Here is a 16,072-nt window from a genome sequence, read left to right as displayed (position 1 = left end):
AGTTAGTGGAGTCAGACACAGCACAGAGGGCAAGCCGTCCCCAGAGGAGCAGAAGGGTGAACTGAGGGGAGAGAAAACCAGAATAGTTCCTTGGATGGCTTTATCGTGCAAAAAGCTTTGAAATTCTGCTGGAGACTTAGGAAGAATTATTAAGATAATGACAGACTATACAGACAAAAAAAAAAATGAGGCAATTAGTAACTCCTGGAAGAACAAAAAGTTACAGAAGAACGGAAATGTGATCCAAGAGTATTTCTTCACTCAGCGGTGAACGGTACATATATAATTGTAATAAAATAGAAATTAAATATTGATTTAACAAAAAGTGGAATATAAATATATTAGAAGAATGAAGAGAAGATAGAGATATAAAAGTGGATGAGGAACACCCAGCTCCATCTTCCATCACAGAAATCGATGGGCATTTAAAATTGACAAGTGAGGGAGTCACTGTCTGAGCTGAGTATTTAGAAAAGTGGAGTGAGGCTTCCAAAGCAAGTCTGAGGAGAACCGAGGACAGGAAGAGACACAACCCTCTGCCCTTTTTCCTTCGTGGCTTGTAGTAATGATTGAGTTTTCAAATTATATGTGTTAAATTAAATTCTTGCTAGAAAATAAATCTAAGAAGTCGGGACAAGCCTGAAAGTCAAACGCTTAGGTCTTGAAAGACGAGACCAGCTGGAAAGGAAAACGGGGACTCCTAACTGCCATGGACGGGGACACATTACAGTTGCAGGGGAAATATCTATGCAGGGTTGTCAATCTGAGCCACATACACTTGAGAGAAGCCATTCTTCTGCAGAAGTCCGCAGCCAGCAGACTGGAGCACACAGAGGGTAGAGCTGCCTTTCCGGTCTGCTCCAGGGAGGACAGATCCGGGCTGACTCCAAGATTCTGTCATAGCGCCACAGGCGCACGGAGCCATGGGAGCCGTGGCGTGGAGTCTAGCTGCAGGCAGAGTAGAACAGATGGAAAGCAGCTTCTGAGGATTTTAAGGAAAAGAGCATCCCTGTCTACTGTTGGGGGGGGAAGGGGACCCGGTGAGGGAGCCAGTCACTCTCACAGTAGGAAATGCCCTGGCTTGCTATGCTGGTCCACACCGTGAGAATGGGGCTGGGCCTCCGTGGTTACTTGAAGAAAGGAACCGTTTCTTTCTTCCCCCTTGGACCTTTTGCCTATGAGCATCTATGTCTTTCTCTAGGACAAACTCCTGGTGGTCACTCAAGGAACTGGCTTCCTCCTCCATGGCATTGTGCCGACCTCCTGTGGCAGGTCTGCAGCTAAACCTGATCTTGGAAGTGGAGTCAAAGATGCCTTTCAAGATCTCGGGCTGAGTTGCCAGCTGAGTCAGGCTCCGGTAAACCCAAGGACGTTAGGTCATCAGAGCACTTTCTGACATCGGTAGGCACTTCCAGGAAAACAAAGCAGGAAGTCTCCCCTGTGGGGAAGAAGGGAAGGAGCCTCCACTACCAACTCTCGGAATCCATCTCTTGGAAAAAACAGACTGACCCAGTGTATTCACCCCCCAGGTGGCGTTGGTGACCCAGGACTGGTCTATTCAGTGTCATTTACCAGTAATGACATTCTTTTGTATCTGCATCATAGTTGTTTTACGGCTGAATGGCAAAATAAAATAAAATGTCCACAAAGGATTCTGGGTGTGAAAGAAGACTCTTCGGTCTGGTTTTAAAAGTTCAGCTGAGGAAAAGGACAGTCTAGCCAGCAAAGGAGCCGCCTTCCTCCTCCTCGTTCATCGTTTGGTTCTTGGGTATCTCAAAAGGGTCATTTTGAATCATGGTCATTTCAGAAAATAACCAGGGGAGGCCCTACTCTGCAGTATATGCAGTGAAAGAACTCAACTCTGGAAGCATCTCTCAGTGGGGGATTGTATTGGTTGTTTTCCTCATCTACGTAACAGAGTACCTGATATAACAACTTCCGGGAAGAAAGGTTTATCTTGACGTATTGTATCATGAGATTTTAGTCTACTATGGTGGGAAAGGGATAGCAATGTTCATAGTGATTAGAGCATGTGGCACAGGTCCCTCCCGCCATAGTGGACTAGGAAGTAGAAATGGACCAGAACCAGGAGCCAGGCTATATAGACTTCAAAACCCACTTCTGGAGACTTATACCTATCAGCTCCCTCCTCACCATCTGAGGGTCCCATCATCCTCCAAAAATAGCGCCCCCTGCTCACGCATGAGCCTTAGGGAGACATTTTGGGTTTAAACCACAATAGGAACAGCAAATGGATGTGTGGAAAGGACTTTCTCGAGTGACTTTGTGAGAAGACCCCATTAGAAAACAGATGGCATGGGCAGGATGGCTCCGTCACGCACACATTCATGCCAAGAACAAGGTCACCATTTGAAAGTGACCACATCCAATGCACAAACAATAAACCTAGCCAACTAATCCACACATTGAAGAGTGTTCTTGGTCATTGCATGTCCCCTGAATGGAATTTAGAATGAAATAGCTAATGGACTGGATTGCCCAGTTCCATAAGATCTTTTTGCATGCAAAAATATTGCACCCAGGGGTCAGCATAAGCTCTGCTGCAAGGGGAAAATCCAACAGACTGAAGCAGCCATCCCAGAAGAAGGTCAAAGGTGACTTTTTCTGAATAGCTATGTGGAAATCCAGCATGCCTGTGCTCTTGGCTGCCTCGGCCTCCTGATAGCCTGTGCCCCTTCTGAGTCTGCTCGGGTTTGAGGAACCAAGAAAGAGCATTTCGTTTTGCAGCCATAGGGTCCACAGTGAGCAGCCCTGGGGTTGACCAAGCCTCTTTGGCATTGACTAGACTGGTATCCACAACAACTCAGACCAAGTTTCTCTCTCCTGAGGCTCTGTTCGGGAGCCAGGCTGTAATTTTCTTGTTAAAGTACCAAGACATAAGAGGAGAGGTTATTTGGTCAGTTGATTGAAATGCTGACTCACAGAGAGCCACGCTGAGCTCCAGAGGACTCAGGGGGGCCATTGTGGCCATGACATGACACATAGACTCTTCCTGTCTAGAGTTTGGAGATCCTTTCCCCCAGTCTCTCAGCACAGGACAGACCAGCTAGCATGCTCCCTTGCTGTATTTTCTAAGAGTTCCTTGCATCCCTCAGCAAAGGTCAAGAAAGACCCCCAAGGCAAGGGCAGTGTGATGCGCTAAGGACTCCAGATGCTCACAGCCCTGCCAGAGTCTCACCACGCAGGGGTGACAAAGCCTCTGTGGTCGCCTTCTGTGACGACTGCCTTTATCTTCCATGGACCTGGAGATGCTGAGAACCACGTTTGGCTTCATTGCTGTTTGAGGAAGAAGCAAGGCTGAAGGAGTCCCCACCCCCACCCCCCAAAACCAAACAAACAAAAACACTTGAGTCTGCAATGACAGCTGTTTTTGGGGACTCAGCTTCCCTGGGTAATGAGGCTTCCTCTTCTGCCTTCCAAGCACCACACGGGCTTATCGATGGTGGGCCTGCAGATGTATCTGGAATCCTCTCGGCAAAGCCATTCTCAGGCTTCCAGCCTGGGAGAGAATAAAGAGAGAGGTGTAAAATGTCCCTGTCACCAAGAGATAGTCCCCTGCACAAGTGGAAAAGAAGATGGAGAAAAGGGAGGGGGAATGGAAAGATCTGGAAGGGGGATTTGAGATTAAAATGGTAGGCAAGCCAAGGAACAAGGCTGGAGTAGTATAAGCAATGCTGAGAGACGACAGGAAACCAAAGAGTGTGGGGGAGGGAGGCTGGCATGCCGGGAAGCTGGTAGGGATGCTTCAGGTCAAGCCCACCCCCACCCCACGTGAAGTGCATGTTGGCAGGAAGAAATGTGGACCTGCTCATCAGTCACCAGATTTAAGACTCTTAAACCCTCAAGGCCAAGGCTCCCACACGGCGTTGTGAACAACAAAACCCATCTGGAGTAACTTGTCTTCGGAACAAAGCAAAAAAAATCTTCAAAGATTCCGATCGAGAAAACTCAAACCCAGGCCTGCGTGAGTCTGAATTTTTAAAGCTCCCCAGGGATGGATGTGGTCCTTGAGTGACGTCGGGAACCACTGCTCTTCCATGCCACCGAATGGGGTGCCTCTCCGGGCTCTGGTAGCCAGAGGGGGCACAAATGTCTGGTGAATTCCAGCAGAAGGTTTGCTCTGGTCAGAGGCCCCACCCCCCAATCTGCTCGAGACACAGAATGCTACCCAAGAGAGCTCCGAGGTCCCTCCCACCCCAACTGACTTTCCCCTTTCCTTCTGGCTTGCAGAGAACTAATGTCCTGGTTGATTTTCTTGCCCTAAACAAGCTAATTAAGCAATAATCCTACCAGAATCCATCACTCTGACAAGGTTGTTGATTAATGGTCCCCCAGCCAAGCCCCAAGTGCTTAATATCCCAGCAGAACGGTCAATAATGAATGCGGCAGTGGCACGCGGCTGCGGGTCCGGCCACATCAGAAAAGACGAATGCGGAATGGGCAATGGGGCCCAGGTTTGCATCCCGGTAGAAGGCAGAGGAGGGAAAGGAAGACTGGAGCAACTCTAACCACGGGCAGCAGCAGTGGGCAACCTTTCGACACCGTGACCCGCGGCCATCGTCTACAAATGTGCTTGGACACATCGGTTGCTCTCCTGAGACTTGTGTGGCCCGCATCCATGGAACTCTGTATCCTTCTACCTGAGACCATCAAGTGCTCTCAGAATGTAACCCTGAATAACTCTGGACCACAGGACGACCCCACACAAGGTAGATGAACACACGAAGGCTTTGGTTTTACAGTAGTGTCCACTCCCCGGAGCTGCTGGAGTGAAAGGGAAGACAGGCGAGATGATACAATGATTTCCTTTGAGAGGTAGATTTCAAGTCCAGACTGACATATCTATTCATTTTCTGCACCCAGAACATTATTGCAAACACTCGAGTCCCTAAAAAGATAGATCCCAAAGTAACTTTCTTCAGCGTTGAGAGACGGGGCCTTGATCAAGCAGAATGTGATGAAATATCGCCCCCTGGTGGTCACAGTTGCAGCTTCCACGGGTCTATCCACGGGTCTACCTTCCTAAGCAACCTGCCCCAGCAAGGATTCAGGAGCCTCTGTGAGGACCCCATACTCGGTATCATCTGAGCTGCCACAGCAACATACACAACCATACGTACTGGCGAACGTTCTGCCCATTGTGAAGATTTCCCTTTAATGGCGCCTTTCAGGGTTGTCCCAGAGAGGGGTTGTAACGCTGCAGCTGTCCACTTCTGGGTGGTGTGGTGTCTGCACAACGTACAGAACCATCAGTAAACCAAGCCCGGGTCTTCTCTTCCTCAGTCAAATGACCACAGTGCACACCCCCATGAGGCTGTAGGTGCATGCTTTAGAGCAGAAGGCATTGTAACAGGAGTAGAGAACGTAGGCATTTGCGCAACGTCTTCATGGAACTTGCTGGTGCCCTTAGGACCTGCTTGGGCCTGATCATGTATCTACCACTTCCATTTGATAATGGATTGCCCGTGAAACTGCCCATCATCTTTGAATCCTCTTTTTTTTTTTCTTCAGAAAGAGTGGATGTTCTTGGCAAAGCATCCTTGACCAAAGAGAGGGAAATGATCTGCTCCCTAGCTCTGCTGCCCCCTCATACATGCCCTGACTGGTTCTGTCACATGCCAGGGCATCTTATGTCTATGCAAATGTCCAGTTATTTCCCCATGAATGGTAAGAGCGTAGTTGATGGAGCATAGTATAAAACAGGGGACATGATGGACTACACAGCCTTCCGCTGAACCTCCCAGCCTAAGGCTTAAGTCTGTTCTTTCTCTATTCAGCTGTATGTCCTAAGGGAAAGGCTTTCTCCTTCTGGGCTTCTTCTCCAAAAAGTAAGACTTTGACTCAAAGATCTCTAAGGTCTCTTCCAAATGACAGTGTTAAGGAGCCAGTACCTAATAATCAGCAATCAGCATTGAGGGCAGCCGTTAAGCCACAAAAAAAGACCCCCTGGCACCACAACAGCTCGAGACTCATACTGTCTGGGGCAGTAAGCCAAACAGTGTTCTCTCCCTACAGTATGGGAGAAGATGCTTCTCTGCCTTGGATGTTTATGAGCATGAAAATGAAAAACCCCTTGCACCTACCTGGAGCTGGCCATCAGTCAACACAGTTCCCTGGACAGATGCTGGTGGGACAGCGACACCTAGTGGCTATCTCTACTAATTACTGTCCAGCCCCCCTGCTCTGCCCTGAAGGCAAGGAGGCAGCCGGGAGTCCAGTCCCAGCCATGGCTTTAACCAACAGCCTTAACTCACAGTATGAGCACTGCGGAACTGATGTAAGCCTCAGTCTGGCTTTAATCAGTTTCTTCAATTAGTTTGGCGTGGCCCCCAAATCCTTCCCTTGTTCCCCAAGTCTCTCCCATGCTTACAAAGCAGAGTTCTTACCAGTTAGGAGTAGCCCAAAGCCCAGTATGGGAACACTGGATTTCACCTATGTCCTCATATCTGTCCATATCCACCCCCGTATGGCTGTGGAGCAGAACAGTACGACCAGGCTATTGACTGCAGACATTGCATGTCAAGGCTTCCCTCCATCCCAGATGCCAGAACAGCAGACACAACTAGAGTAAGCCTATCCCTGGACCACCGCAGAGGTCTTGTATCTTAGTAACCCGCCAGAGCCCTCCCAGAAGGAAATGGTCATTGGCTCTGGCTGAGGATACAAATTTAGAGTTGCCATAGCTTCCGGCAATGTATGGCCACTTTCTGTCATGAAATCACGTTTAGCATCACACCTTCTAAAGGTGAGAGCCGGTGTACTGCCATTTCAAAAACACCTGCTATGAATTTGTCAGAGTCTCTGTTGGGGACATAAGTCATACCCACAACTTGAATAGGGGAATCTAATTGACAGGCACACACAATTACCAAAAGTAAAAGGCAGTTAACTTCTTTAAAGGATTGAAGTTGGAGCCCAGGAGGCCCCCTGCTGGGTACTGGGAACACTCACTGGAGATGGGACCTGGTTATTACGCTAAGCTTTGCAATGTCTCACTGGCTCCCTCTAGTGATAAAAGTGAGTGTTGCAACAGTGGGGAAAGAAGACATACACAGGGTACATACAGCTCTAGCGTGTCAAAGTCTGGCATCTGAGGACAGATTTTGAGTTGGGAGGCAATGTTAGGTAGGCCCTGTGTTTTGGATGTCTCTCGTGAATTTATGGTGACTTTGTTTATAAATCTTTGAACTAGAGATTGCAATCCATTCTAACATTGGGAAAAAAAAAACACTAAAAATGAAGAGAAGTAACTCCAGGTGAGCTTGCAAGTAATTGCTGAGCTGGTATTTAAACTGATATGTGTGGATCTGGAGTGTGCCTTTCCACACCCAGCCAGCAGTGCCTTTGCTTATACAGAATTTGGGGCAGTGATCCCTCCCTTTCCAATTCTCCCAGCCCTGATTCAGAGGCTCCTTGGAGAGACAGACCATGAGGCAGCCATCCTCTGGGTACAATGATGCTCAAACCAAGTCACCGGAGAGCTTTGTGAAGAGTGTCCTGGGCCTGCTCTAGAGAGTCTCATGATAGACCTGGGATGCTGATGGAAGCCACCCTGTGGTGATATGTGTGCACCCCAATAAAACTTGTATGGGCATCAGAGAACAGAGCCAGCCACCAAATTAGACATAGAGGTCAGGCATGGTGGCACACACCTTTAATCCTATCACTTGGGAGGCAGAGATCCTCTGGACCTCTGTGAGTTCAAGGCCACAGTGGGAACAGAGCCAGATGTGGTGGCACACACTTTAATCCCATCACTTGAGATCTCATATCTGCTTGGGAAGGACACATGCCTTTAATCCCAGGAAGTAATATGGCAGCACACAGAAAGGTATATAAGGTGTGAGGAAGCAGGAACTCACACTCTGGAGGCTAAGGAGTTGGTAAGGTGAGGTTGGCTGTGGCTTGTTCTGTTTCTCTGATCTTTCAGCTTTTGCCCCAGTATTTGGCTCCAGGTTTTTTTTTTTTATTAATAATACTATTTAGCAATTCATGTTACACTACCCCAAGTCACTGCTGCGCCCCAGGAGAGGATCATAGCTCCTCACTGGGCTAGAAATAGCAAAGGGAAGTACTGCCTCCTGGATTATAGGAGGGGACGATGAAGGCACCTCGTGGGAAGACTGATAGTGACATCTGGTGTCTGTAACAGAAATCCAGTAGGGTCTGGAGATCTGCTTTATGAATGATGGAGTTGTAATGCCTCTAACAGAAACAAAACTGATCACTGTTTGTCGGGCTGGTCAACAAGAGAACTGGGCTTTGAGACACCCTGGCTTTTGTCTGGCAGTCCCATCTGGCATACTTTCTAGGTGGGAGGTACTTCAGAGTTAGAGCATCTTGCTCGGGGATGAGGGCTTCCGGCTGCTGAACACACCTGTGGGGTGATAGGATTGATGCTGGACTCTCTGACCCCTAAGCGCTCCTCATGGACTTACACCACAATTACCAACTAAAGACACAGGGTTGTGCCAAAGCCATGCACTAAAGGGGTGAAGCATGGATAACTGCCACAAAGCCACACTCTTTCCACTGGTCTGCAAAAATGTCAAAAAAAAAAAAAAAAGGAAAGTCTAGGCTGGCTGCCCACAGGCCACTCCACACAGGCTAAGCATTTACAGACCTGAATGGCTGGACTGCCTACAAGGAAGCAGAACTTGACCAGAAGAACCCAGAAATGTCCTAGAGGAACAAGAAAGGACACTTACCCTATGGCCCGAGTCTTCCAGGTATTTGGAGATGAGGGTGAGGCAATGTAGGAATGTGCCTTCCTATGGGGCAGGGATCCAATTCTACAGTAATAGACACCCACCAATACTCTTATATCAGACCAGGAGTCCTGAGTCACTGCAGGAATGCTTCCAGCACCAACCTGCCCAGTGATTCTGTTTGCCTGCCAGCCCATGCTCCATGTGAGAAAGCCCAGTGAGTGTGGGCTAGCTAACAGGAGACCACTTACTACAAAAGATAGGCAAATGAGGTGCATCCATTACCCCACAAGGCTGTGGCCCTCCAAGAAGGCAGCTCCATCCAGCAACCAGCCTATGCCTGACACACAGTGGACCTTCATCAGGAAGCCACAAAGTTGGGAATAAAATCCTGCAGATCTAGGCTGGGATTCTTGCCACCTCCCACTGTATGACCTTCACCCTAACTTCTGGACCAGCTGTCCTCCTCTGTAAATAGACATAAAACACACAATTGATTGTCTCATGACTCTAATACCCAGGGTGCCCTACAATGTATGGACTTTGGGAGATAATGAGATGTTAATGTTGGTCCATCCATTGCATCAAAAGGACCATTCTGGTGGGAGATGCTGATGTTGAGGGATGGGAAGGAAGTCTACACTTTCTGCTTAATTTTGTCATTGAACCTCAAATCTCTTAGAGAAAATGTACTCTTTAAAGTGTATGTCTGGGGAGATATCACCTCTTAAGGCTACTGTGAGAATTACGTAAGACAATATCAAACAGCCTCACCTGGTCTTTTCGACACTGTGGGATCCATGCTAGCTGAATAGTAGATCATCACCCTCTTACAACCCAAGATGCCCCCACAGCAAGGGGGACATCCGGTTCCATGATATCTCATCTCCCACAGGAAGGGCCCGGGGTGGGGACAGGTATAAGGATCAAGGAGTAGACCCGGCCAGAGAATAGCAAGTCCTCGCTCACTCCCCAGTCGTCATCTGGCACACAGGTCTTCCCTTCACTTGCTCAACCCTGCTGCATGTAGCTCCAGGTGCCACTCAGCAAAGCAAAGAGAGAACAGGCTGGTGTCTGCAGACTTGAATTTCAGGGCCGACTTCACGCTTCAATGTGTGGCTTTTGTAATAATCTCTTTCCTCTCAGTGCCCTAAGTTTCCCTGGAATGGATTTCTCTCCTTCTGTCACTGAATACATTTCCAGTTGCCAGCTACAAGCCAGGCAACATCTAAAGGTCCTTCCTCTTGTGATAGCACACGTGTTTTTAAATGATAGGTCAATGTACGGAGAGAAATAGAAAAGGCACGATGCTCGAAGCCACAGAAACAAACATCTCCGTCACCACCTGTCCCAGAGCCACTGTGTTTCTTCCCTCGTTTGCCTCTTGATCTGCACTGTTGTGGGGCTGTGGATGCCAGTGCTTGTTTGGACCATGTGTGGATAGCTTTAAGGGCTGCGGGGTTGTGATCCTGCTATGGGTATCCGTTCACTACTGGTCATTCTCCAGGCTCTGCCATGAGGGTAGCATGAAGCCCAGACAGGCAGGAATGCTTCCTGCCTGTCCACAAATTTGATTTCACTTGGGGTCTCCCTTTTCGGCCACACCTGTCCTTCCTGCCAGATGCCTACCTGAGCCCAGAGCCTGTACAGCAGTGGTTCTCAACCTTCCTAATGCTGCCACCCTTTAATAACAATTCCTCATGTTGTAGTGACCCCCAACCTTAAAATGATTCTTGTTTCTACTTCATAACTGTAGTTTTGTTGCCGTGTGAACGGTAATGTAAATTTCTGTGTTTTCCAATGGTCTTAGGTGATCCTCGTGAAAGGGTCATTCAGCCCCAAGGGGTCACAACCCACAGGTTGAGAACCACTGCTGTAGAGCACTCCAAAGCTTTTCTCGGGGAGGTACAACAAGGTAGGACTAGCGTGAATTTTGGTTCCCATCCTAGACCTGTCTGTGTGGTCCTGGGAAGGTATTTAGCATCTCTGGCATTGTGGTGCTATATCTCAGTCATGGAGGGGATAAATCTCCATCTGATAGGGTCACACAGACTAAGTGTCAACGGTGATGCCTCTGACCACATACACAGCAGTGTCACTTTATTTAGTGACAGGCTGAATCTAATCATTAGGTGGGGGTAAATCACGTCACGTGTCAGGCCCATGCCTAGATGATTACGCTGCATCTAGTAGCGTGATCAATAACTTTTTAGTTTCCTTCATCTTCAGTTATTTTTGTTTCCTTCCCCATGACCTCCAGATGGCAGCATGGGCCACAGAACCAGAGCTTCGCTTTATAGGCTGTTGCTTCACAGGCTGCAGCTGCTGGCAGGGCCGGAGTAACAGTAACCACAAGGCTGTTTGCTGGGTTCTTACTAAGCTAGGGAGGTAGGGAGCATCTCGCACACACAGAGTTCGAGCGCTTTGGCTTTACGAGGAATGAAAGGGGTCTCTGACAGAAGGAACCCCTGACAAGGAGAACCAAGAACCAAGCAAATCTCATCTCCAAGGCTGCCGGTCCGGCTACTTGTCCACCATGCCAGTCTTCTCTGTGAGTGTGGTAGTGTAGATGTAACCAACCGTCTTATTAAATAAGAAACACAGAACCAATGTAAAGGAGAAAGCCGAGAGGTCAGAGCTCAGAGCTAAAATCTCACCCTTCCTCCTGCGGTGGTCCTGGCTTCCCAAAAAAGAGCTATTTCCCTGTGTGTAAGTCATTTCATAGTCGTTCTGCCTTCTCATTGGTTGTAAACCCAAACACGTGACTGCTTCATCACTGTCTGTATGTACAGCCCCCCAGGTCTTAAAGGCATATGTCTCCAATGCTGGCTGTATCCCTGAACACACAGAGATCTATGGGATTAAAGGCGTGCGCCACCACCGCCACGCTCTGTCTATGGCTCTAATAGCTCTGACCCCCGAGCAACTTTATTTATTAACATACAATCAAAATCACATTTCAGTACAATTAGAATACCACCACATAGTAGCATCCTTCACTAATGAGGAGAGTGAGGCAGAAGGACACAACAGACCAGCCTAGAGCCCAGCTCCTGGAAATGTCCCATCATGCAAGGCACCAGTAAGAGGTCTGACACAGGTATGGGAAAGCTGAACCCCTGAATCACCCAAGAGAACCACTTTCCTACTCAAAGCGATCTTTGGTCAAAAGCCAAGATGGATTGTGGGAAAGTCCCTGCGGCCCTCTGCTGAGCGTCCTCTTTCGCTGCGCCTGTGAGCCACTGCCTTTGGAACTCAGTCTCTAATCCTTTCATCCCAAATGTTCCTGGGGAATCTCTCAGCCAGCCACATATACAAACCCGGGTCCCTACTGGGGCTTCTTCCATGCTTGCTCTACTTTCCCTTCCCATGAAAGCGGCACAGGGCAACGCCTTAGACCTGTGTGTGGTGTTGTCTGGATCAGGCATACTGACGCTCTCTCCCCACTGTGCTCTGATCGGCTCTCGGAGGGATGCTCCTGTGTGAAGTTGGGTCCTCAGTTTCTTCCTCTCTGGAATGAGAAGAGCTATAGTGTTGCTTTGAAAGGAAAGCTATGAAGACCAAGGTCGTGTATGGAGTCATAGAAAACAACTGGAGTGAGCTGTGTGTGGTGTTTTGAGGAGGAATGACCCCCACAGGTTCATAGGTTTGAGTGCTTGGTCTCGCCAGGGAGTGACATTATTTGAAAGGATTAGGAGGAATGGCCTTGTTGGAGTAGGTATGGCCTTATTGGAGGGAATGTGTTGTGGCGATAACGCCCGCGATACCACCACCCGTTCACCATGTCCGAGCGCGAGGGTCTGTGGATCAAAAAACAGAGACAAGAAACAGCAGGTCATTTGCCTCAGCAGAATGCCAAATGCTGTTTATTGAAAGAGGGAGGAAACCTTAAATACAGGCTTACAGCACAATGGGAGAACCCCAGAGGGCAAAAGTTTGCTACAGATGTTTTACAATCTTGCATCTAAGCTGTAAACACCCAATATGCAGGATACACAAACAAGGAACTTCCCTTAAGCACTCAGGAGGGTGGAAACCGGCAGGGAATTAGCATAGGGAGGACATCTGGTCAAGGTCAACAAGTAGGCAACAGCTACCCAAATTGGGAGGAGGCCAGGGCCCTACAGTGTGTCACTGGGGGTGGGCTATGAGGTTTCGATGGCTCAAGCCGGGCCCAATGTCCCTCTCTCTCTTCCTGCTGCCTTTGGATCTGGATGTAAAACTCTCAGATACTTCTCCAGCACCACGTCTACCTGGATGCTGCCACACTCTTTGCCATGATGATAATGGACTAACCCTCTGAAACTGTAAGCAAACCCCAACGAAATGCTTTCCTTCATAAGAGTTGCCATGGTTCGCCAGACAGTGGTGGCACGCGCCTTTAATCCCAGCACTTGGGAAGCAGAGCCAGGTGGATCTCTGTGAGTTCTGGGCCAGCCTGGTGTACAAAGTGAGATCCAGGACAGGCACCAAAACTACACAGAGAAACCCTGTCTCGGAAAGAAAAAGAGAGAAAGAAAGAAAGAAAAGAAGGGAAAGGGAAAGGAAGAAAGGAGAGAGAAAGAGAGAAAGAAAAGAAAGAAAGAAAGAAAGAAAGAAAGAAAGAAAGAAAGAAAGAAAGAAAGAAAGAAAGAAAGAAAGAAAGGGAAAAGAAAGAAAGAAAGAAAGAAAGAAAGAAAGAAAGAAAGAAAGAAAGAAAGAAAGAAAGAAAGAAAGAAAGAAAGAAAGAGAGAGAAGAAGAGAGAAAGAGAGAAGGAAAAGAAAATGAGTTGCCATGGTCCTGGTGTCTCTTCGCAGTAACAGAACACTGACTAAGATACTGCATCTAACAGTACCTAGAACATCTGTAGCTGCTGTTTTCATCCCTCGAGGACCACCACCATCCTCTTCCCTCTCCACCTCTGGAAGTGTGGCACCCTGAGGGACCACAGCTGCTCAGAAGCTGAAAGACACACTGGTATGGGCAGTTGCTAGGCAGTTTCTGGATGTTCTGCGCCCATCGGTGACTTGAGCGCAGGAGGCAGGCAGGGGTTTGAATGAAACCAGCAGTTATGATGTGGTCTTTGAGCAGAAGAGATAGTCAAGGTGCAGGCACCTTGACTTGAAACTCAGTGCCCTGAGAGATGTGAGGGTACAGGACTAGGGAGCTGAGACCACCGTGCCTTCCCACCAGCCTCAGTCTGGGGAGATTTTCAGACAAGGGAGAGGTGGGAAGCTGGTCAGTTGGCTCCACAAACTGGGCAGTTAGCATTTATTTTGTAACCACAGATTAATGGGACTCCAACTGCCCCTGAAGAATAAAATTCAATTGGTTCAAGCCCTGTGTGGCAGGGAGCTCGATTCTCCCCCCTCAGATTTATGTGAATGCTCTGTCTTCCTGTCCCAGTACTCTGTCTCTGCTCTAGGATCCAATGCTGGTCCCTTATCTCCTCCACTGCCACGTTAGTCACAGATTCTTACTTTCTTTATGGAACAAATAAAAACAAACCTCCCACTTCTCAAAGCAAAGGGTCTTCTGCATTCTCTGGAGCCACCCTCTGCCTAGCCCATACCACAGAAGTGTGCCCTAGTCAGCCAGGGGCAGCCCCCTTACAGGAAAACACTAACTCAGCTTCCACCATACCCAAGAGATGTACCTTGAACTAGAATGTCCAGGAAGCTCAGAGTGGACCATGTGGAAGCCTATGTTTTATATTCCCCTGAAAAGTCTCTCAACTCTATTGATGAAATTATTAAGGCCACTCCACATGGGAGTGGGAGGTTTATTTAGTGGCGTAACTTACAAATGAAGGGATAGGTAGGTTGGAGGGTCTGGGAAAGATGTAGCACAGTCTGGCAGTGTTCTCTGGAGAATTCTGCTCAGTCTACCTCCAGTGTCCAGGGTCCAGGAACCAAGAGAGGCGGCGCATCCGGATCTCAGGTCTTCAGGGTCCTCTCTTGGCCCCGCCTTGTAGGTGTAACAGTTACCGAAGCCTCAATGGGGGTTGGAACTCCCAGGTCAAAGTTGGAATGGCTACCCACTACACAACTCAGTCCCTGAAACCTTACCCATCTCAACCAGAAATGCTCACCCCTCTGGTCACTAAGGGACTGACCCCCTACAGAGGGAAGAAATTCAACAGAAGACTTCATCCCTGATCAGCCTTCAAAGTGATTCAAAATGACATTGCTTCAATCAGTAATTTTTCTGGGCTTTTTTTTTTAATGTAATAGTGGTGAATCTCTCTATCCATCCATCTGTCTGTCTGTCATCTATCTATCTCTATATCTCTCTCTCAGCCCACACCCATATCTTAGAGATGCGATCTCCCTTTTCCAACCATCTCTCTCCCTTTAATGCCTGTGCTTGAATTTATATTCAAATTTTCAAAATTACTTGATAAAATCCAATTCTGCAAATAAATAAATGTAACAGATATATTTGACAGACACGAAAGCTTCACACAGTAACCCCAACCTTCTTGTCTGAATCTAGAGAAGGCAGAAGGTTGGAGAAAGCTTGACCCTAGGGAGGGTCTTCCCCAAACTCTGTAAACACATCCCAGGCCCCTCTATCTTCTGCAGAAGCAAAAGGTTAATGCAAGTGTTTCTTTAACCCATGTCAGGATGCCCGGTTTAACTCTCAGTGAGAGAAATGCCAATGAAATCCACACTGAGATACTATTTCAGCTGTATCATCAAATCCGTGGAGGAAGACATTCTGCTCTTACAAAAGTGCAAGAACAGGCCAATTCTCCTGCACTGTGGAGAATTGAAATGGGGGCAGCCTCTAGTTTGGCAGTGACTGTAATACAAATGCACATGTGTGTAGGTCCAGGAATAGCATGGGCAGGCTCGTATGCCACAGATAATCTCTATACATAAGGGAAATGACTTTCAGTGCTGTTTGTAAACAGTGTCAAGGCCGGTAACCAATCTAAATGGCCATCAAGAGGGAGTGGCTGTGGTATGTTTCCAAATAAATAATATGCCCATATAATGGAATATTCTGTAGCTGTTAAAAGAACATCCCTTATTTTATTTCTTTAGATTTATGTGTCTGAGTGTTTCCCATGTCTGCATGCATGTGTGTGCACCATGTGCATGCTTGGTGATCCATGGATGTCAGAAGAGGGTACCAGATCCCCTGGAACTGGAGTTGCAGATGGTTGTGAGCTGCCATGGAGAATTTGGCAACTGAGCAAGGGCTCTTAACTGCTGAGCCTTCTCTCCAGCCCCCAAATTCTTATTTTAATTAGAAAAGAGGGGCTAGAGAGATGACTCAGTGATTAAAAGCACTGGCTGCTCTTCTAGAGGACCCAGGCTTGATTCCCAGCTGTCTCTTGTCCGTGAACCACCTTAAG

General features: G+C 48.0%; 1 protein-coding gene across 1 annotated transcript in view; it reads left to right on the top strand.

Annotated features, from left to right (window-relative positions):
• Capn13 (calpain 13) overlaps positions 1–2,421 on the top strand; it is a 79,020-nt gene extending 76,599 nt beyond the window's left edge. Inside the window, exon 22 of the mRNA XM_042267340.2 lies at positions 1,202–2,421. The gene's annotated coding sequence lies outside the window, so the exon portion shown is untranslated. The remainder of the gene's footprint in view (positions 1–1,201) is intronic.
• The last annotated feature ends 13,651 nt before the right edge of the window (positions 2,422–16,072 follow it).

Source organism: Peromyscus maniculatus, chromosome 22, assembly GCF_049852395.1.
Source record: "Peromyscus maniculatus bairdii isolate BWxNUB_F1_BW_parent chromosome 22, HU_Pman_BW_mat_3.1, whole genome shotgun sequence".
Classification (NCBI taxonomy): Eukaryota; Metazoa; Chordata; class Mammalia; order Rodentia; family Cricetidae; genus Peromyscus; species Peromyscus maniculatus.
This window is presented reverse-complemented; position numbering and strand designations above follow the sequence as displayed.